Here is a 23750-nt window from a genome sequence, read left to right as displayed (position 1 = left end):
GTGCGCCCACGATCACTCGCGCGGCCGCATTCTGGACTAGCTGAAGTCTCCGGATGCTCTTCAAGGGCAGCCCCATGTAGAGCACATTACAGTATTCCAGCCTGGAGATCACAAGGGCTCGAGTGACTGTTGTGAGGGCCTCCCGATTCAGGTAGGGCCGCAACTGGCGCACCAGGCGAACCTGGGCAAATGCCCCCCTGGTCACAGCTGAGAGATGGTGATCAAAAGTCAGCTGTGGGTCCAGGAGGACTCCCAAGTTGCGGGCCCTTTCTGAGGGGTGTAAGTTTTGTCCCCCCAGCCTGAGTGATGGTATGTTGGTCAAATTTTTGGGAGGAAAACACAACAGCCACTCGGTCTTGTCTGGGTTGAGTATCAGCTTGTTTGCTCTCATCCAGTCTTTAACGGCTTCTAGACCCCGGTTCATCACGTCCACCGCTTCATTGAGTTGGCACGGGGCGGACAGATACAACTGTGTATTGTCCGCATATTGGTGGTATTTTATCCCGTGCCTTCGGATGATCTCGCCCAGCGGTTTCATGTAAATGTTAAATAGTAGGGGGGATAGGACCGACCCCTGCGGCACCCCATAAGTTAGGGGCCTCAGGGACGATCTCTGCCCCCCCACCAACACCGACTGCGACCTGTCCGAGAGATAGGAGGAGAACCACTGCAAAACAGTGCCGCCCACCCCTATCTCCCGCAGTCGTCGCAGAAGGATACCATGGTCGATGGTATCGAAAGCCGCTGAGAGGTCCAGGAGAACTAGGATGCAAGCATGGCCTCCATCCCTAGCTCTCCAGAGATCATCGGTCAATGCGACCAAAGCGGTTTCTGTGCTGTAACCGGGTCTGAAGCCAGACTGGAAGGGGTCAAGATAGTTAGCTTCCTCCAAGGTACGCTGAAGCTGGAGAGCCACCACCTTCTCAACAACCTTCCCTACAAAGGGGAGGTTGGAGACTGGACGATAGTTATTAAGAACAGCTGGATCCAAGGATGGTTTCTTCAGGAGGGGTCCTACCACCGCTGTCTTGAGCGCGGTGGGGAAGTACCCCTCCCGAAGAGAGGCGGTAAGAACCGCCTGGATCCAGCCTCATGTCACCTCACTGCTGTTGGCAACCAGCCAGGAGGGACACGGGTCCAGTATGCAGGTGGAGGCACTCACAGCTCACATAGCCTTGTCCACATCCCCAGAGGCAACTTCCTGAAACTCAACCCAGAGATGGTTTGCCAAGTCTTCTCCTTGTGTCTCGGCTGGATCTACTGGGGTGGAGTCCAGGTCCGCTCGAAACCGGCAACTTTGTCCGCCAAGAACTGGACATACTCCCCAGCCCTACCCTGTAGAGAGTCCCCCGTCTCCCTCCTATTAAGGAGGGAGCGGGTTATCCTAAACAGGGCGGCTGGGCGGGACTCGGCGGACGCTACCAAGGAGGCAATATATGTTCTTTTTGCTGTTCTTAAAGTCCGAATATACTCCTTGGTGCATGCTGTTAAAAGTGCCCGTTTCGACTCGGACCTATCGGACCTCCACGAGTGCTCTAGGCGTCTCCTCCGGCGCTTTACCTCCCGGAGCTCCTCAGTGAACCAAGGAGGCCTCCGGGGGCCGCTGACCCGGAGGGGCCGTAGCGGCGCAATCCGGTCTAGAGACTCCGAAGCTGCCGAGTGCCAAGCAGCGACGAGGGTCTCCGCCGAACTGTGGGCGAGGGTATCAGGAATAACCCCAAGCTCCGTCTGGAACCTAACAGGATCCATCAGTCGCTTGGGGCGGAACCAGCTGGTCGGTTTCTCCTCCCTACGGTGGGGGTTTGGCCTCCGGAAGTCTAGCCTCAGTAGGTAGTGGTCTGACCACGACAGGGGTATGATCTCATTACCCCTCAGACCAAGGTCGTAACTCCACTGCTCCGAGAGAATACGAGGTCGAGCGTGTGACCCGCTGAGTGAGTTGGGCCTCGGATTACTTGAGTCAAGCCCATGGCTGTCATGGAAGCCATGAACTCCTGCGCTCCATCAGAGTGTTCACCGAGCGAAGGCAAGTTGAAGTCCCCCAGAACTATAAGTCTAGGGAACTCAACTGCTAGCTCGGCTACTGACTCGAGGAGCGAGGGGAGGGCTGCTGCAACGCAGTTGGGAGGCAGGTACGTAAGCAGCAGACCCACTTGACCCTTGAGTCTCACTTGTCTCACACCCGACAAGCTCCGGAGCAGGGATCCTACGAGGTACTAAAGACTCCCGGACTACAATAGCCACACCGCCACCCCTTCCCTGGGCTCTCGGCTGATGAAGCACCTGAAATCCGTCTGGGCACATCTCTACGAGGGGGACTCCTCCCTCTGTGCCCAGCCATGTCTCAGTAATACATGCCAGGTCTGCCCCCTCATCTAAAATTAAGTCCCGGACGAGGGGAGCCTTATGAACAACAGACCTGGCATTTAGCGACACCAGCCTGAGACCAGGGTCCTGATTGCTCGCGCCATCTGACCTTGGAGTGGGACTCCTAGGGCCGGAAGGAGGGATCTCTGTGATATAGCGAGCCCTCCTTCCCCGGTAATGGCCTGCCCTAAAGTCCCCGCCGTATCTACCTCTCCCTGTTATGACCGCAATGCCCCGACCCTCTCCCGTGGATGTAGTTCCCCCACCCACCCCGGTGACTCCCGCGTGCCCCGCCAGGTCCTCCGAATCAGTCATACCCAAACTCTCACACAGACAGTCCTCACTAAAAAGTTAAAACACAAATACAGCAATATTAATAGTAAAAAGTGAGTTCATTCATACCATCCCATGCAATCCCATGCACTCAACATACCTATTTAAAATAAAATTAGAAAGGTTGCGCAGGTTCGCAAAGTCCGTACTAGATGGTATACAGAGGGGGAGGATAACGTTTCCCCTCTCTAGTAAAGCTGAAAAAAAGTCCCAAATGTCTAAGAAAGTAATGTGAAACCGGGAGTCCTCCTACGCCCAGATGTTTAGAGGCCCAGCTGGAAAAGGGCCAAATGGCCAATGGGGGAGATAAACTGAGGCTCCCCACTGTCAATAACAGGCAGTAGAAAAAACTCTTCAAGTCCACCAAGGGAGAAATCCACCCAAACAGGGTTCTGACACACTCCGTTGACCCAGTCCATAGTGTCACAAGAGGGCCCAAATGGCCAAATGACACGGTACGGTGGCCCAGGCAACGGCGGTGATACCAGGGGGGGCACAATGAAGAACCCCCCCACTCCAACCGTGCCCATACCAACTACCAAAGCCATCTTTCGCTGGTGTCAATATCCATGCCAGCTGCCTCAGCCACTCCTCGCTGATCCAATCTATCACATCTATAAGCAAAGTGGAGGGGGGGGAGAGCAACTGGGATAACACCACAGTGTGGGAAGTGGCAGCTGCAGAGACCCCAGGCCAGGCGTCCCGACGACGACCACACCCATGCCAGCAGCCACCGACACTCTCCATTCTCCTTTCACCACCAACCGCCCCGTTTCACTCACGACGTTCTGGATACAAGGCAGGAAATCGCAACTCAAGGATATCCTCAAGGTCCCAGGAAATTCTCATAGCTGGACCTGGAACCAATGATGGGATAGGATACCCCCTGCAAACCCCGAGAAGGACAATCATCTCCTCGAAGCTCTCCTCAAACGTGACAGGACACCATCTTGGGCATGCACACTCTCTTTTTTGAGCTGGAAGAGTTCTACAAGGAAAAGTTGAGGGGAAAAACCCAAAAGCAAAAATAGAAAGTCTCTTAACTAGTTACAGAAAATGTTGGGAAATGTTCTATTTTTGCCAATGGAACAATTACAAAGTAGGGGCTGAAATATGTCCATTTCTTTAGACCTTCTCTTGATTGTTTTCTTATTATGAACTATAAAAAATTATACAAAAATAGTTAAGTGTTCTGACCCCCCTCGTCCCACACCAACACACACTCCGAGCCAAAGATAAGTTATGGCATTTAATTAACAGGCAGACAGGTCCTTGGCAGCAAACCGGCACAGACAAGCTTGGGCAGCAGCCCAGCACAGATAAGGCTTGGCAGCAATCCAGCCTAGATAAGGCTTGGCAGCAATCCAGCCTGCCAAGCTCACAGTAATGTTCTCCGACATTCATTCCTGCATTGACTTCTGCAAGAGGGGCATGTGCACAAGCAGTCTTTTTATAGTCTGAAGAGGAGCCTAATGACCACCAGCTGAGTGCAATTACCTCCTGTAACAGCGCAACTGTTCCTGATGCCTAGTAGCTCTTCGGTGCCGTGCATCTAGAAACAACTCACTGCTGGCATCTGGCTCACTCTCCCTTGTCTCCTCCCCACTGGTTCAAGGCTCAGGTGCCTCCTGGTGGCTAACCAGCCTCTCTGCGCCCTATTCGGAGTCGGAACCCTGTCCAGGATCCTTCACATCCTCCAGAGCCAACTCATAGGGCCCTTCGCTGTCGGAGTCTGGTGGCAGCTCCAACGGCTCCTGCTGGGCCACAACAGTTAACTATGCATCCAAATTTTCCAAGATCTCAATGCCACAACTTTTGCAGTCAGCTCTATAACATACAACTTCCAAGATTATTTTATTAGTCATTTTACTTTATTTTCCAAATAAAAGGGTTACTCAATTCTTGCAAGCTGGTCTCATGTGACATGTTATAAAGAAAAGTTATATTTTTAAAAAAGCTGTGGATTTAAAAGTGACTGGTTTTTAGTTCTCAACAGAAGTTTTGTTTTACCAGCTTACTTTGGTATTTTAACAAGCCATGGCTTATCTCTCTCAGACCCACCTTGAGGCAAATTTGGGGAACATAAGGAAAATAAAAAAGAAGCAGTTATACATTCACAAACAATTTTCTTCTCTTTCCTCTTTCCATAAATCTATCCATATAGTTAGAAAATAAAAACATCACATTTCAGGAATTCAAGATGATTTTGTTTCTTTAAATAATTTTATGATTTGTAGAACAAATACTAAAAAGAGGGCTGTAATTTTTAATGACACTAACATTTGAAAAGTGTCCCAGAGGCCCTGGGGGGGGGTGCTCTTTCACTATTCTGTTTTTTACATTGCAGAAAGCAAATGGTAATGTAGCCAATCTGTTTCTAAAAAATAAACTGATGCTACCTATTTTTTCTTCAACTTATCAAATTAATTTCCGGATACTGAAAATGCTGATTTTATTAAACACATTTGAAAATACTGGGCTTCCCCAATCCTTTGTTCATCAGGTTGCTACTTGAGATTTTCATTTGTGGCTAGACTTGTTACAAAACAATTGTAGGAAGAATCTGTTGGATATGTTCACTACCTTGAGTTATGTGTAAAAATAATGATTTTATTTATATAAACAGACAGACAGACAGGCAGACTGACAGATACACACACACAACTTCAGGTCATATGTTTAAATTTCCCATTTAGTCTTTGGGGAAAATTACTAGTAATATATATTATACATACATTTATTAGTAGCTAAGGCCCCTAGAACATGTTTCTAATTCTAACCATGTTTTCAACTATCTCATTGGATCTTTATTCCAATAGTTTTATTTTTCTGGACGTATGTTATGATTACTTTCCCTGTTGGATACATTTGGAAAACAAATTTATAAGTCCTTTGAAAATGTAAGGGTCTGGGACTGGGTGTATTTAACTGTTAGGGTCTGGGTGTATTAAACTGAGATCTTCATTTCCAACCTTGAAAACTGCTGGGTAATTATTAATAGATAAGCAGCTTTGATTTGATCAACTTCACATCAGAAGTTGATACTATGATGCATTCCCAATCTGAAAACTAGAGGAACAATGCTAATCATGTCATAAACATTAAATAATTTCTCCAGTTGATGCTAAATTATGCTGAAAACTTAGAGTAGTGTTTGTTAACTTTATGCTTGCTCTTCATAGAAGAACAAACTACTGAAAAATAAATGAGGAAAGTACAAATAAAGTATAATGACTGCAGACCTACTAAAAATCTGATAGTTTGGGTTAGACAATAAATATTAGATTTGAGAGGATTGCTTGCCCGCTGAATTTGAATTACAGCCAAAGAGTTCCAACTATGCTCGGAGCTACGGAGAAGAGCCGTATTATTAAACAAAGCAGCATGTTTTCACCTAGGATTAAATGGACATGACAGCAGCAGAGACAGCATACAGAATGAAACATATCCTGCAGGAAGTGATGTACCAAGGGCTCTAAATGTGTCCAGACTACTCTGAAAATCTGGTTCAGCAGCTGACCACTATCCTTGACATGTCTAGCCTTGCAACTATGCAGAAAATATTTAATCATCTCAAGATCATATTATTAGCATGTCTGTTGATACCCACTATTACATCATTTGGGGTATTTAGTAATCTTAAAAGAAAATAAATGAAACCTCAGTTTCCTTCAAGCCATGTATGGGTAGCATTCTTGTAGCCTGCCTGCCCTTGGGGAGTTTTATGCATTTAGTGTGAAATAGCCATACATGGCTACTTCAGTTTTATGGAATATCCACATGAAAGCAGCAGCAGCACATTTACTTCCTTAGTGTTTCACTCACCTATTCTCAGTGCAGCAGTCTGGTTAGAAAACCAAATATAGTAACACAATCTTCAAAAAGTGTGGGTGAATGTTAGAAATCTCTATCTCCCCAAATGTGGTTTTGCATTTCCAGGGTTATGCTGAACATCTACATTTATCCCCATTTGGCAAACTAAAAATTATTATGTCCTGATAGAGGCATTATATTGTTTTATGTATCTTTGATATGTGAAAATTAAGCGTGTTTTAAACACAAAAACACTAAATAAAAGATAATTAATGTATTTTCTCCCAACATTTGAAAAATATTTTTACTTAAAAACTTCCAATTGAGAAATATGCCAAATGCAGATAGTCCTCAAGTTGTGATGGTAATTGGGATAAGAATTTCCTTTACTAAGTGATATGATCGCAATGTGCAACATCACATTGCTACATCCTGAGCCAACAGCAGTCTTGTCACTCCTTGTCACTGTGGTTAACCAAATTCCACCAATCATTAGATGAGAACCCATCCCAAGCCAGGCCACTTCCAACTTCATCCCTTTCACTCCAAAGTCTCATAAGAGTACCCCTTTTTCTTATCTCTAGCTTTTTGTTCACCTGAACTCCGCCACCATCTTCCAGCCTTGCCAGGCTGCACTCCACTTACCTGATCAGCCCTGGTAGTGTTTGAGGAGCACAGGACAAGTAGTAGAGAGCAGGTTGGCAAAGCCACCAGGACCAGGAAGGTGACTGGAGTGACTTTCCACAGACTGGCTGGCCGAGTGAGGAGACGAGGCATCACTCCATGGTGGCCATTGCTCAGGGGTTGAGGTGCAGGCCTAGGGATGGTGGCAGCTGGCTGGGCTCGAGGCTTCAGCCCCAATACTGATGCCACTGTATACCACTGTGCAGGGTGGCTAAAAGGGCACAAATGGGTGACAGTTGAAGCATCCCTGTGATTTTAAGGGTGGATGGGCTGTCACATTCCTGAATTTTGATCACATGACTGCAGGAGGCACTACAATGACTAAAATTTTGGGGAATTCATTTAGCACTACATACCTTTTTATGTAATTCAAAAGACCACCTATGCACATTATAACTAGAACAGGATAACTGTTTTTTTTTTAAAAGCCATAATGTAAATTAAGAGTTTTTAAAAATTGATTTATTCAAACAATATTACCCACTCTCCTCATAGATAAATGGTATAATATACATACAGTGATGGGATTCAAAAAAATTTACTATTGGTTCTGTGGGCGGGGCTTGGTGAGTGTGGTTTGGTGGGTGTGGCAGGGGAAGGATACTGTAAAATCTCCATTCCCTCCCCACTGCAAGGGGAGGTTACTGAAAAATTCCTATTTCCATTTCAGTTGGGACTTGGGAGGCAGAGACTAGATGGGGGTGCGGCCAGTCAGAGGTGGTATTTACTGATTCTCTGATCTACTCAAAATTTCTGCTACCGGTTCTCCAGAACTGGTCAGAACCTGCTGAATATCACTCTGTATATATAGCAAGAAAAATACAATGTAAAATATGTGGACAGAAATATAAGCTTCTCAGAAAGTAGGACATAAATTATCTTTAATCAGTGAGAGACTTAAAAAACACTTCCCAGAAAATGAGGTGTACTTATTCATGGAAGCATTTGCCTTGTTTGGACCAACCTGAATCCATTGATATGTCTGCCTTGCACATCAGCAAGTAGAAAGTTAAATCATACAGTAGGGTTCAAGACTGTTGGAGAAGGAATACCTCCTAATTTGGTCATCTTTATCTCCAGTTGAGTCAATTTGGTGTAATGGTTAAGACATCAGGTTAGAAACCGGGATAGTGGGAGCTCTAGTCCAGCCTTGGACCCAAAGCCAATTGGTTGAACTTAGGCCAGCCACTTTCTTTCAGCCCTAGGAAGGCGGCAGTGGCAAACGACTTCTGAAAAATCTTCCCAAGAAAACTCTTTCAAGCAGTCTTCAAGAACTAGACACAATTGACCAAAAGAAAAAAAAATCCAATCACAAGTATTTGAGTAGCAGGGTGATGGTTATTCTTTAACAAAAGAAAAGTCCCTGGACTTAAAACTAATTGCATACAGCTGGATCAGTGCATCAGTATCCTTTCAATGAAGAGGGAAGTATTTATAGAAAGATGGCAGCTCCAATCACGCTTTGCTCACACAAGCATGAAGCTGAAGGCTCCAGCCTGAAGATGGCAAGTGGGACCTCATCGAAACGTCGCCAAGATATTCTTAGTCTTACATGGGAAAAGACCTGAATACGCCGAGACCTGCATACCTGTACCTGTGAAAATCTAGGAAAACACACACACACACACACACACACACTCATGCACAAATTAATTTACCAAAAATATTAGAAAGTGGCTAATAAATTAGCTAAATGTGAATACTGCTACCTGTCCATTAAAACATACTTATATCTGAAAGTGGTTAGCCCTATTTCCAAAGACTGCCTTTTTATCATACCAAATGTCAACTTTATTCATCCTCTTTTATTCATCTGTGAGGAAAAAACAAAGACAGCAGGTGTCTTTCTGTTTATAATGAATCTTAAGATTATAAACAGAGAACATAAAATTTATCTACATGGTGATTACATTAGTTTCAATAAGACCCCAAAAGATGAACCTTTTATTAGGGTGTTAATGGATATCTTCAGTTCATCTTCATGAATATTTTCCTACAATTTTGCCAAGAAAACCAATTTAGAATCATGAATATGCAGGGTTCATCAGCACAAGTGCTGCTCATACACTTGGACTTCACCAAATGGACTTCAGCATAATCAGAATGACTATGTCTTATGCAATCATCAATGGACCAGTTCAGGCCTTATTGTTAAGACATATCCAATTGCTGATGGCAATTCAGATCACGAATTGTTGATAGGCAAGATTAAAGTCAAACTATGCACCAACAAAAAGACAGTACCTCCAAATACATTTGATGTTACCAAAATCCCTGTTTTATATACAATTGGGATGAAAAATAGACTGAACTATTGAATCCTGCTGAGAAGGGGTCTGATGAACTGTGGAAGGACATTCAATTGATCATTGTTGGAACTGCATCATGCAAGAAGCCAAGGGAAACTTACAAGTGGCATTCAGATGAAACCATTAAAATATCTGAGCAAAAAAAAAAAGCAGAAAAAGCAATAGGCAAATGAGGAGAACCAAAAAGACTGAACGTTGCTTTCCAGAGAGCAGCAAAGAAGGACAATGAAGTTTATTGGGATGAGTGATGTAAACATCTTGAAGTGGATAACCTGAAAGGTCATGCAAGGAATGCATTTATGCAAGTCAAAAAGAACCAAGCATTATTTACAGGTGGTCCTAGACATATGACCACAATTGAACCCAAAATTGAATTAGTGATAAAAGAATTAATGATAAAAGTACATCATGCTGCCAAAGTACACGGTAGCTGGACACCACTAAAGCTGACACCAAACAGAGCATAATACAACTCAAAAAAGTGGTGCGAGACCTGGTCCATAGAATTACCAAGAGTCAGACATGACTGAATGGAAGTCATTGTGATCTTCATTTTCCCCTAAAGCAATGTAGTTTGAAAACACAAACATTTACATTTTCAACATGTAAAATAGTAAAAGAAATAACTCACATTATAGCTCCATCTCTTAAGGAAAGTAAACAAACTTTTGGAAAAAAGGAGATAAAATGAATCCTGCTTGATCCTAAGAACATATCATTATGCCCCAACAACAACAAAATTGGTCCTTGCAAGGATTAGAGTATCAACTTAAACAAATAACACACACACACACACACACACACAAAAACAACCCTGAAGTTTTGCCTTTGGAAATTAAAAACACGAAATCACTTTAGAATGTGGTAGTCGACTCAAGTTACATGCCCATATATTCAAACCACAGAATATACTGGTAATAAGCATAAAGAAAATGGTTTCTGCTTGTAATCACATATGATATATGCCACATGCCTAATAAAATGTGATATGGTTGAGCTCATCCATCATCATAGAGCGAGATATCAGAATGCTGACTATACCCAACCGTACATGTCTATCCCGATGAATTAGCAATGCCATGAACATCATTTCCCTGTGCCTAGAGGCTGGAAGTTGTGAGGGAGGATCTGATTAGGGCACAACAGGCTTCAACTGAACCCTGGCAAGACCAAATTGCTTTGGTTTTGGAGGTTCAGTAATTCAACCCTATGCCATTTTTGATGTTGGATGAGGTTGTACCAGACAGACCCATGTGCAATTTAAGGGTTTTTTTACTCACATCTCCTGCTCAAGAAATAGGTGGCAGTTGTACTTAGGAGGGCCTTTACACGGGTTTATGTGGTGCGCCAACTGCCGTCATTCCTGGATCATGCAGGCTGTTTATAGTCACTTATACTCTAGGCACCTCCAGAGTATGCAATGGCCTCCATATGGGGCTTCCTGGAAGCTTCAGTTGCTACAGAATGTAGCAGCATGGGCAGTTATGTGAGCTCCTAGGACAAAGGAGTATTGGCTGCCATTCTGCTTCCACGTCCAATTCAAGATGCTGGTTTTAATCTTTAAAGCTCTTCATGACATGGATTCAGGCTATCTGAGGGACTGCCTTTCCCTATTTACATCAGTCCATCCCAGCAGATCTTACAGAGAAGGTATGTTGCAAATAGTTTGGCTAAGGATCTAAATTTGATAGGTCCCCGATGTTCCTTTTCTGCAATGGTGACTGCCTTAAGGAATATTTTTCTTTCCGAAATTAGACTGGCCTCATCCCTTTTGATATTCCAAAAGCTCCTGAAGTTCTGGTTTTGCTGCTAGGCCTGGGGCCTTCATAGAATCACTGATTTATCTAGTTGAATGGCCCATTATTATTTGCTTCAACTATGAGATTTCCAGTTTTAAAGGGTATTTATTACTATGGTATTTTATATTTAAAGGAGACATGGTGGTTCAGTGGCTAAGATGCTGAACTTGTCGATCAGAAAGTTTGGCAGTTCGAATCCTGCGTAATGGAGTGAGCTCCCAGTACTTGTTCCAGCTTCTGCCAACCTAGCAGTTCGAAAGCATGTAAAAATGCAAGTTGAAAAATAGAGACCACTAGGTGGGAAGGTAAGTGTTCCATGCACCTTTGGTGTTTAGTCATGCCAGCCACATGACCACGGAGACATCTTCAGACAGCGCTGGCTCTTCGGCTTTGAAACGGAAATGAGCACCACCCCTAGAGTCGGGAACAACTAGCATATATGTGCGAGGAGAACCTTTACCTTTATTTTATATTTGTATTTGCTATTTTTGTATTTTCACTGGAGGTAGATAAATTTGAGAGGGGGGGGTTATTGTTTATTTATTTTTGTGTTCTCATATTGGAAAGTTGCCTTTATGTAACAATTCTATTGATAGCTACAGGTTATGAATTCTATATAAGAAAATTAAGAAGGCAGACTCCATCCCTCATATGCTACGCATAAATCAAGACTGTTCCCCCAGAGTTATTATAGCATGCATTGTTGGTAGAAAGCGGAAGTCATTTTTCAATTAACACTTCCGAACTGCTATTATTTTTTTTTTGCCTTCTCCCTCAAAATAGGCTTGAACCACTCTGCATTCCTCACACAAAACATTCTGTTTTCCATGGGTTCTCCCTTGCTAGCTAGAGAATAAATGTGTAGCACTGCAGAAGAATTAGCACCTAAATCCTTCAGGCTTCTCTATCTGCATAAACATCAAGAAAAGTAGATTACCAACTTCCTGGCAGATTCATTAAAACTTTCACATACTAGTAGTTTTTGTCACTTTGTTTGTTTGTTTGTTTGTTTATATTTCATAGTTGTTAACCACTCATCTCTCTTGGATTTACAAGACTGTGAGTTGGAAAACTTATCTGCAACTATATTTTATTTTTTTAAATGTGATTCCATATAGTTCAAATAAGCAGGTTTTTAAACTAAAAAGCACATTTTAAGAATCCGGTTCTCATCCTTGACAAAGTAACCTCTGCATTTAAAAATTTTCAGCACATTTTGCTCCCTCTTCTATAACTTTTAAGTTCTTTATTAACTCAAATCAATGCTTTGTTATCAAATTGTATAAAATATTTAAACATGTTTAAATCTAGTCAACTAAAGTAGAGTAGGTTATCAATGTTGCATGTATGACCTGTCTACCGGCTGATATGGATATGAGCAACATTTTCCTTATGTCAGTATTTTGAAGCATCTGTTTGGATATAAGCAAATAAAACATTTTTCTGCCTTATGACTCCATAGGGAAATGTCTCTTGGATTAATTCACCCGATTCAAATTTAAACTTGCAAGCATACACACAACTCCACCCCCATTTTATTTATAGCTCAGGAAGAAGCCCCAATTCATAATACAACTTCAGTGTACAACCCATTAATTAACTGTATTGTTATTCACATCTTTGATAGGCAGGAATGTGAGATTTGCTATTTGATAAATTGGGAATATATGAAGAAATCCTTGTTCCTTCCTATCTGAAAGGATCTGAAAACAGACATCAAAGCAATGTGAATGAGAGGTGCACATTCAGAAGTCAGACTTCAGTGTGGGTCTTCAGAATATTGTTTTACTTTTATTATTTATTTTTTACTTTTTATTAGAAAAACAATAAACTGTTCTTGCAATCTACCACATTAATTCCAATGTGGAATTATGTTTCCCCTCTATAGACATTACTGCAAAATCAACAGTAGTCAAGGACTCCCAAAATATTTAACAGTCGAGCCTCAATCATTATCACAAATGTATGTTTGAAAACCTGCTCTTTAAAAGTTTAATACTAAGTTCTATTGTGTCATTAGATCTTGGTAAACAGAAGCCTCAAACAAAGGTCTTTGAAGTTCAAGTCTGGATTTTAAAATAAAACATGAAAAAATTAAACTGTCAAAGCATAGCTATGTTTCAAATCATAGCACGATTACACTGTTGAGTAGTATTTTGATTATTGACAGGTTTTTAAACTTTGCAAAAGTAGGAAAAAACACTGTCACAGATGAGCCATCATTACGGAAATTCAATAGATATTTTTTATTCATGTCTGGGAAGAGGGTGGTTTAAAAAAGAAGTTATATGCTGAAATAATGGACCATTTATAGGACAAGGGTAACAAGTATCACATGCTAGCCTTTGTGACGCATGTGGAAAGACAGAGCTCTCAATGCAGTTCAATTCTATTTGATGTCTCCAGCCTGCATGGGGGAGGCAGGGCATAGGGCAATGACAACATTAGCACCACTTACAAAGCATTTTTGTCCTTTTCCCCAAAGATTATGAGCAATATTCTTAGAATGTATGAGGGCTTTTTGTTCAAACCTATTCATATACTTTATTTCCATGCAACAGCCCTATGATTCAACATTATTAATGACTATACTGAAAATGTAGATAAGGGATTTAGGCTAATCAAGCAGCAACTACTCTACGATCATTTGTGAAATCGTGGCTGCAGAAAGATTTAAACTAAACAGAATCCAAGATTCACAAAACTCCTTGAAACCACCACGAAGGACAGAAAAGACCTCTCCTTCAAGCTTGGTATAATTTATCCATCCACATTATTGGCTGAGGAAAGTATATTTTGTTGCAAGGACAGGGAAAAGGAAGGTTTGACATGGGCTTGCCATTTTCACAGTAGCTCTGAATTTCTTTTTTTAAATATGCACTTTCTTCTTTATCCTCTTAGCGCCCAACCTATTCACACCCAGGAGCAATGCTGAGTATTCTGAATTTACTTTTGGCATATAGCAACAGACAAACCTCAGACTATTTTCTTTGCTGGATCAAATCAACAACATACTAAAATTAGTGCTAACCAGCTAGTCATAGGAAACACAAGCAAAGCACAATGGTGGTTTCATTCTTGGTTGTTAAGCCCTTGTATATATGCTGTGGGAATAGTTTTCACTGCTACCTATCTCTACCAGATCTATTCTCCATATTTATTTGGTAAGATTTATGTGGATGTCCAATAATTTCTATATGTCATTATATTTTGCATGGCCTATGGCTTCTGACTATCCCTCAAGATTCAAGTGCTATTTTTACAGACAAATGTATACAAGCTAGAAGGAATACTTTCTGCAACAATTAAAGATGCTTCATGTGTTCAACAGTTCTTTCATATTTTGACAATATATTTCCCTGATAGCATTGTAAGAATTTGTCCAATGAAATAGCCACAATAATAATTATGTTATTGAGCCCAACTATGTGGGCATTATGTATCTAATACTATTTTCTTTGGTAAATGCCAAGTTCCCTGCCCAAAATGATTTTATTTGCTGTTATTGAACTAAAAAAAAAAAAGGAGACTCAAATGCTGTAAAGCAAAACTGCAGTCTCAACTTTATCTGCATTTTCAATGCATCTGAGCTCCACAATGATCCCACAGGCATTCTTAGAAAAAGATGGGTGGCTGCAACACAGAGTTTTATTAGAAGAAAGGCCCATTTCCTCTCCTCTTCCTACCAGGCAAGATAAATTGGGGCAATGTAGAAGTATCTGGGGGAGCTAAGGGATACAATGGAATATTTTGAGGGGCAAATACAGTTATTGTATATATGTGCATTTCTTTTTGCATACTAATTGGTTACTTGTTTAGGAGTGAAACACTTCATGGCAATCATTACACAGTCTCCAAGATCCAAACATGTTCCGTAACCCCCCAAAAGTTGAAAAACATTGATTCATAATGATTTGACATCATTATGACAGTGTGTATCTGAATAAAATAGGAAGGGAGATTAATGAGCTATAGGGCTCTTCAGCAATCCGTATTCAAAGAAGGTGATTTGGAATCCATGGGGCTGCTCACATAACATCTGTCAACACTCCTTAAAGAACCTGTCATTCTTCTTGAGCTTTCACATATTCCTCTCATGAAAAATATTTGAGTTAAGAAAGTATGACAAGTGCCCATACATGTAGTGAACTGCTTTTTCCCCTATGAATCCTGGCTGCTGCACAATTATTATAAGCACTTTTCCTCTTATACAATACTTTAATTCAGGGACATTATAAGAGGTCAACTATCTCGACTTTCTTAATTTATCTTACAAACTAAGGCTAGACATAGTTTGTTTATTTCATTTCAAATCCAGATTTAATTACACTTATACAAAAATAAAAATTCATTACTTGCTGGAATTAAACTTTAATTCAAAATACTAGGAAACAAGAAGCTATAGAAAGCTGGATTATGATATAGCCATATATGTGAAGTGATCTTACTAACATCATTAAGGACACGGATTCTTTCAAGTTCACTATTGATCCCAGAACATTTGCCATACTAAGGACTCTAAATTTAGATTCCTTTGCTTCATGGTTTAAGTAGGGAAAAAAATCTTCCTCCTTTATTATATACTGAATAAAGTCAAGACCACTCTATTTTAAAGCTGCATTCTCCAAAGGAAAAAACGAATAATTTATCAGGGAAATTAATAATGATAAATGTATGTATAGAAATCCATTTGCAAGATGATGTTCAACAAGTAATAAATTCAGAAGCTTAAAAACTTTTGAGAGATCTCCTTAATAACGGGGCAGTTGACTTATAAAAGCAAAATAAAATGCAAAATTCTGCAAATAAGGAAGCAGTACGGATCAGAAGCAAAAATACATAGTTGTAATATGTACAACTAGAAGACTATCAGTGCTTTACTTTTGTGCTAATGAATGTATTTACAAATTATTTCATATTATGTATGGAGTAGTTATATATCTATTTAATATACCAAAGTTCAACTGGGCCCCAAATCTATCTAGAATGTAAGACAAACAATGGCTTCTAACACATCTTAGACCAGTGTTTTTCAACCACTGTGCCGTGGCACACTAGTGTGCCGTGACATAGTGTAAGGTGTGCCGTGGGAAAATTACTTTATATATAGTCAATATAGGCACAGAGTTAAATTTTTTTAACATTTTCTAATGGTGGTGTGCCTCGTGATTTTTTTCATGAAAAAAGTGTGCCTTTGCACAAAAAAGGTTGAAAAACACTGTCTTAGACAATCATGTCTTACGCCCAGTATTCTTAAATATCTTCATGAACAATTTAGATGAGAGGTTAGAAAGAGAACTCATCAAATTTGCAGACGACACCAAACTGGAGGCAATAGTCAACACTCCAGAAGAGAGGCTCAAGATTCAGAGGGATCTTAACAAACTTGAATATTGGACTCTATCTAATAAAATGAAATTCAATGGTGAGAAAAGTAAGGTTTTACACAAAGGCAAGAAAAAACAAATGCACAAATATACAATGGGTGATACGTGGCTGAATAGTAGAAACTATGAGAGGGATCTAGGGTCCTAGTGGACAACCATTTAAATATAAGCCAGCAATGTGCTGAAGCCAGCACATAAAGCTAGCACACTCCTAGGCTACATTAATAGAGGGATAGAATCAAGATCCTGTGAGGTATTAGTACCCCTTTATTAGGACATGGTAAAACCACACTTGGAATATTGCATCCAGTTTTGGTCACACTCTAAAAGAGATGCTAAGATTCTAGAAAGACTGCAGAGAAGAATACGAAGATGATTAGGGGACTGGAGGCTAAAACATATGAAGAATGATTGCATGAATTTGCTAAGCCTAGTCTGATGAAAGTAAACACTAAGATAACATGATAGCAGTGTTCCAATACTTGAAGGGCTGCCACAAAGAAGAAGGAATCAATCTATTATCCAAAACAGCTGATGGCAAGACAAGAAGCAATGGATGGAAACTGATCAGGGAGAGAACCAACCTAAAAATAAGGGGAAATTTCTTGATAGTTAGAACAATTAATCAGTGAAACAACTTGCCTGCAGAAGTTATGAGTGCTTCACACTGGAGGTTTTCAAGAAGAGACTGGACAGCTATTTCTCTGAAATAGTATAGGGTCTCCTGGTTGACTAGTGGGTTGGACTAGAAGACCTCTAAGGACTCTTCCAACTCTGTTATTATTTTGTTACATCTCACCAAATTGTAATGTTGTTTCATTTTGACTTACCATAATTATGGGAATTCAGTAATTGTAGTTCATAATTCATAATTAGTGTACTTTCTAAACCAATAAACCATTATTTGTTAAATAAACCACAGTCCAACAAACCATGCTTCAGGTTAATGTGTGAATCCAATGCATAATACATAATCTAAATCAGAAAGTGTGCCCCCCCCAAAAAAAGGTTTGGTCTGTGATTTGCAGCATGGATTAATTGGTATAGCAGCAGAGTCCCAGGAGCAACCCCCTCACACCCCTCAACAATGAGCATCTGCCTTAGGGGGCGGTCATTGACTTGTGCTTTAGAAAAAAGATCTTTTTTTTTTTTTACATAGCCAGGGGCAGAGTGATTTGTGACCCTATGTGATATATATTGCTGTATATTATTATTTCCCAATTTGAATGGGTGATATTTACCTTACCATTAGCTATGTAATGGTTATTTTTGAGATTTGTATTGCAATCCTTGGATTTGTTGGCAATTGAAGCAGCTAATTAAACCTTAAATAAATAAAGATTTGCACACAGATAACATACATTTAGACATTCATTTGTAAAAGCCTGGGTTAGGGAAATACCTTGATTTTTAGGTATTGTTCTAAAGATTAAATAAATTTCTTGCACCCTAAAATCAAACTCACAGCCCGTCACTGGTTGCTCTAAAGGTATTTCCTGTGGTTCTTAGATTCCAAAAAATGGTGTGAAATTTGCTATTAGAGGGTATTTTTCTCCAGTTCTTCCTTTTTTAATAGATAAAAGGTGGATACTATGATTTCCCCCCCTTGTGACCCAGAATTACAAGCAAACTTGCAAAAATCTGTTTAAAAAAACAACAAAGGAAGCAATAAGATTAAATATAACAGTGCATCTGTGTAAGAGTTAGGGAAACAAAGAAATCTTGGAAAAAAGTCCAGCTTTGATTTCAATTGAAGTTTGAATCCTAAGTTTATAAGCTATCAATATAAAACATTAATAATTTAATGGATATTAGTGCTTCTTTTTTCCCCAAACACATTGACTGTAAAAATATCTATTTTTTTAAAAAATAACTTTTTTAAAAGCTAAAAGCAACAACTTACATGCCCAGTGAAATGAGTTTTTGAAAAAATTAAGCCATTTTAAAAAAGGTCTTTAGTCCATTAAGCCACGTTGTGTCCAATGATTTTAGTGGCATACAACTCATTATGACAATTAATAATAAATACATCCAGAATTAAAATGGTAAAATACATTTATTTTTTCTGAGATTTAATTTGTCACTTTTTTTGAATATCCCAAAATCAGGAATAATGTTCTGCTGTAATAGTTATCTATGTTCAATAACTGCTGCTTCTTGAATTACTGATATGCCTTCCATAAACACTTCAATTCAATAAACATTTTTCAAGTAATGAATTTAAATCGTAAAAGTTAATTGTACAATATTACACTATTTCAAAAGACAAGAAACTAAAGATGTACAAACCAATATATTCCTCATATTAAGCATACATCACATATATGTTAATGTTATTTTAAAAGAAAGCAGAATTTCAAACAATTTGCTTGAAAGATTTACATTGCACTTAGTTATTTTTTTTCCTTTAAAGAAACAGATGCACACTGTATAAATACTTACAGTCTGCAGCTACTTACAGTCTCCAGCAGTTTCCAGGAGGATAGGAAAAGAAACTCAGCCCCAAGAAGTCATCAAGAAATATGTGATAAAAAATGGCCCACAAAACAAGATGCTGAACATAGGGATATTGCCCAAGGAAAACATTCTTGAGAAGGCCAAATGCTTTCTGGGCTCATCAAAATACAAGTTTTGACAGCCACCGAGATGCGTTCTAAGCCGGCTATTGTTTGAGACAACACAGCACAGCCTTTTCTCCTCCCCTTATTACAGTGCATGGACATTATATGCATCTCAACCATTCGCCAGGGGGGCATTAAGTTCTGTTTTCACAGTGGTTTTTGAGTAATAACAATGTGAATGTACAGTCCAATCACTTTGCAAATGTAGACTTGCACCCTCCTAAAACCTACAGGTCAAACTGATTATTTCATTAAAATAGTTTGGGTCATATAACATTTTGTTCATATTTTTCCCCCTTTCATTCTTCTCTACAATTAAAGGAAATGTCTCCTCTAGCAGTCAAAAACAGGAGAAAAACAATGGGAGACATTAAGAGAGAAATTCCATTGAAATAGTGTCTGTAATTGTAAGCATTTTTGTTAAGAGGTTTCACTGAATGAAGTTAGAATTATTTCTAATCAGTCAGATAAAAATCAAAATTAAGCATCTTTGTTTTCATCACATAACTTTCTTAAAATATTTTACAAAATTAATGTACAGTGAAATAATTATGAATATAACTTCTATTTAATAATATAGAGGTAGGTTAACAGAACTGACACTTGATCTCCTCTGTAAAATTTAAACACAATGTTTCATACAATTGAAAAACTGATTATCATTCTCTTAGTGGCTACGATTCCCTCAAACAGTAAATAACTACAACTGAATTGAACTTACACGGATTCATCTTTAAATGACTTTACAAGTAGGTATTTCTTTGCTAAAGATTTACAAAACTTACTAATTCAGGAACAGAACCATTCTGTTTCCCCTCTGTCCATGCTGGTGCTCCTTAGACCATGCAGTTCCAGGGACAGTGCAGCAGTTTCGGAAATAAACCCTCCAATCCAACAGGCTGCGAGTATGATTTTTGGGACACAAAGTGTATATCCCAAACACAGCACTCTGACCTAAGCAGTCATGTCCAAGACACAGCTCCCTGACCAAAACACAATTCAATTTACGTCAGGAAACTGAAGAACCATGATGGGAAGGGGGAGGGAGGGGGATGAAAAGTTCCAGAGTTCTCCAGAACATTTCATTTGCAAATCTGTAAATTTTACGATCCCTATTTGGTACTAAAAACTGTGAAATGATTCCATTTTTAAATTAAAATTAATTTGTACAACTTATAAATTAATTGGAGTATTATGGCATACAATTAAAAAAATTAAATCTATATCTTTTTCTTTGTACTGACTAATATCTTCTGATCTTATACTGAATAAGAAGGCATTTTTATAGAAGAATATTCCAGACTAGTGAATAAGTCATGATTTAAATCATTAAAATGAATCTTTCTTAGTGGTTTAAATCATGGCTTACCATTGTCAGTAAGTGCAATACAATGTTGGGTGTAGAAGCAGGAATACCCAGTCTGTGAGCCATGGAAACTCACTGGATAACTTTTGAGAGTTATTATAAATTTCTCAGCTCAATCTATCCACCAGGTTGTTGCTGCAGGAAAAAGTGGTAAAAAGGCTAGATATGCAACCTTGAGTTCCTAAGAACAGAATATGAAGATATAAATCTAATAAATAAATTAATAAACAATCAAATCTAGATTATAGATGTTTGACCATTATATGTTAATCACTGAGCTTAGCACTTGATAAAAGTATTTACTAATTTGCACTTATTATGGGGAATTATAGGTTATAGTCTACCATGGAGATTCATGTGGGCTAATCACTCTCTCACCTCACCAATTGTACAAGATTGCTATTGTGGGGGTGAAATATGAGGCAGATACATTGTCATTTGCATTCACCTTCAGCAACAAAAGGATACCTATCTTAACAGCATATAATTTTGGCAGTAAACCAGATCACTTTGACATTTATTAATTAAAATAAACCATTTATATTTCAATATCATCAACAACATGGGTGTGTCAAAATTTGAAAATGGCAGATGGAGTATTATACATGTATTGACTTTGCATGCATTATGAAAAAAGTGGGATTGCAATGATGCTTGCCATCTTGCCAATGTTAACATAATCCTAATGATCACTCCTAATATTGACCGATAGTCTGTAAATGGTAAGAGGCTGCTACTTTATTATTGAACCCCCTGCCTGCATTGATCTGAAAATATGTACGAAAAAGGCAATGTTTCTCTATAACTATTATAAAGAAAAATACCAGTTTCATAAAGTTTTTGTACAAATTTCAATATAACCTTAAGATTTTAAATAGAGCATCTGTATAAAACGACAATTGAAATAGCCTAACACTGCAGAAATGCATAAAATAAAAATGTTGCATGATGATGGAAAGGGGGCTGTCAAAATATTTTTCTACCCTATTTTATCATGCAAGAAAATGGAAGCTAAAGGATCAGAATTTTAAGACTGAATAAATAATGTACTTCTTCACATAACATGTAACTAAACTATGGAATCCAGTATCAGCAGATAAAACAATGGCTACCAACTTGAGAAAAGTAACCATATTCAAGAAGAATAAAACTATCAGTATTAGAAATCCTGTATTAAAAACATTATTTAGCATACCAATTGCAGGGAATAAAACTCTTATATCCTACTTTAGGGGTTGCCGGAAGCATTCTTTGGTCAGTGTTAAAAACACTGTAAACAGATAACATGTTCATTGACACAAAACTGTTAACTTTTTTCTTGACTGTATTATTCTGCAAAATGGCATGTATACAAGACTGGTAGTAATAATTATAATATTAATAATCATAAATATCATCATTGGGATAATGTATGTTACCATTTGCACCTAGATTGCCCTTGGTTATATTTAGAAAAGGTTGGTTCATCACACAAGATACTGCTTAACTTGCCCCTCCAAATGCAGAAGTACTAACAGACAAGGAATGCACTATCTGAAACTAAATAATAGCCTGTGCAAGTTAAAGCTTATAAATAGGTTCTTAACTTTATTAGGAATAAAGTCATAGCTGGGTAAAATTGCTCATAAAAGTTTACAGATGAGATCAGATTTCTACGTTTAGAAGCAGCATAACTCACTTTTGTTACTAAAGCAATAACGGTGCAATGAAAGAAATGAGCTGGCTGGACTAATGATATGGCTCCATATAAGCCAGTTGCCTGCAGAAAAAAGGTGGCCAAAACTTAAAAACCTGGATCTGATTCAACAGGACTCAACTCTTCGCTGATTTCTCCACTTCCTTTCCACTTAAAATACACTCTGTTCAGATCGCCTGGAATCACGGGCCTTTATATCTTCTATTCTGTCTTCCTCGTGGGTAGAAACTTCATCCCACTCTTCCCTTCTCCCTCCCTCCACAGCAATACCCATCTAAATTGTCCTTATCAGCTCTCGATTTTGTTTTATTTGTACAATTTACTGTTCTATAGTTAACATTACTGCATCAGTATTATCATGTGCTGGGGCACTTGTCGCAGGCGGAATATAACCCAGATAGCAACAAGCCCCTTTCCTACTTCAAATAATACAATAGCAGAGTTGGAAGGGACCTTGGAGGTCTTCTAGTCCAACCCCCTCCCTAGGCAGGAAAACCTATACCGTTTCAGACAAATGATTATCCAACATCTTCTTAAAGATTTAAAATACTTTTGCCCTTATTTGATTTCAAACAACTGAACCTTGCTTGTTTTTGTTTTTATTTTTAAGTTCTGGCTACTTAAGTAATATTTCCTTCCAGCATCGCCTCCGCCCTATGACATTTTATTTAATCTGACATCGAGCGATTCTATGGAACGAAATTCTGTTATCCCGCCTTTTGCCTCTGCTTCGCCATTTCCCGGCCTTTCCGTAAGTACTTTAAAATGAGCGGGGAGGGGCACCCCTCAATGAAACCTCAAAATATCTCTCAACTGCTTCTGTTCACCTTCAAGAGCGAAGGCAATAAGTTTTTTCCTCTCCCCCTCAGGTGTCAAACTGTGGTCCCCATTCCTTAAATCTCCCCGTCCCCCAAAGACCCCAGTTGGAATCTCTAGCCTCCCCTATTTCCCACGTGGCGTCCCCTCCCCCTCCCCAAACCTATCTTCTCGCCGCCTCTCCCGCTTCCCCTCTACTCTTTGCTTCTGGACTCACCCGCCTGTCTCAAGCCATGTCATCGTGCGCGGATGGTGGACTCCTCTCCGGATCCTGAGAGAACGAAGCGGCCACCCCCACAAGGCCTCGCTTTTTGAAACTTCTCTGGTGCTCTAGACACAAAGAGCAGGTCCGGATACGATCTCCGAGGGTTCCTTCCCTCCCTCCCTCGTCTCCATTCCCAATGAAAATCAACGAAAACACATCTAAAGCTCTTTGCAAAAGAACCCCTAACGAGCACAAAAGTGAGGTGACACTTTGGTTCCTGATAATGCACTTAACAATACGAAATGCCGTTCAGCCTTGTTTGCAGAACTATTTTTTTTGGCGGGGGGGATTTGG

The 23750-nt window shown here is 39.7% G+C and overlaps 1 protein-coding gene across 3 annotated transcripts in view; it reads right to left on the bottom strand.

Moving 5' to 3' along the window:
* The window catches only part of GJC1 (gap junction protein gamma 1), a 33063-nt gene extending 9541 nt beyond the window's left edge, over positions 1 to 23522 (bottom strand). Inside the window, exon 1 of one of the 3 annotated variants that reach the window (XM_014076433.2) lies at positions 23409 to 23522. The gene's annotated coding sequence lies outside the window, so the exon portion shown is untranslated. Of the gene's footprint in view, positions 1 to 20098; positions 20218 to 22357; positions 22535 to 23408 lie in introns of those variants that run through there. The other 2 variants (XM_087713369.1, XM_014076431.2) reach the window with 2 other exon arrangements.
* Positions 23523 to 23750: the final 228 nt, after the last annotated feature.

The sequence above is a fragment of the Thamnophis sirtalis genome, unplaced genomic scaffold (genome assembly GCF_051295495.1).
Source record: "Thamnophis sirtalis isolate CommonGarterSnake01/CBP01778 unplaced genomic scaffold, rThaSir2_p1.2 scaffold_4, whole genome shotgun sequence".
Classification (NCBI taxonomy): domain Eukaryota; kingdom Metazoa; phylum Chordata; class Lepidosauria; order Squamata; family Natricidae; genus Thamnophis; species Thamnophis sirtalis.
This window is presented reverse-complemented; position numbering and strand designations above follow the sequence as displayed.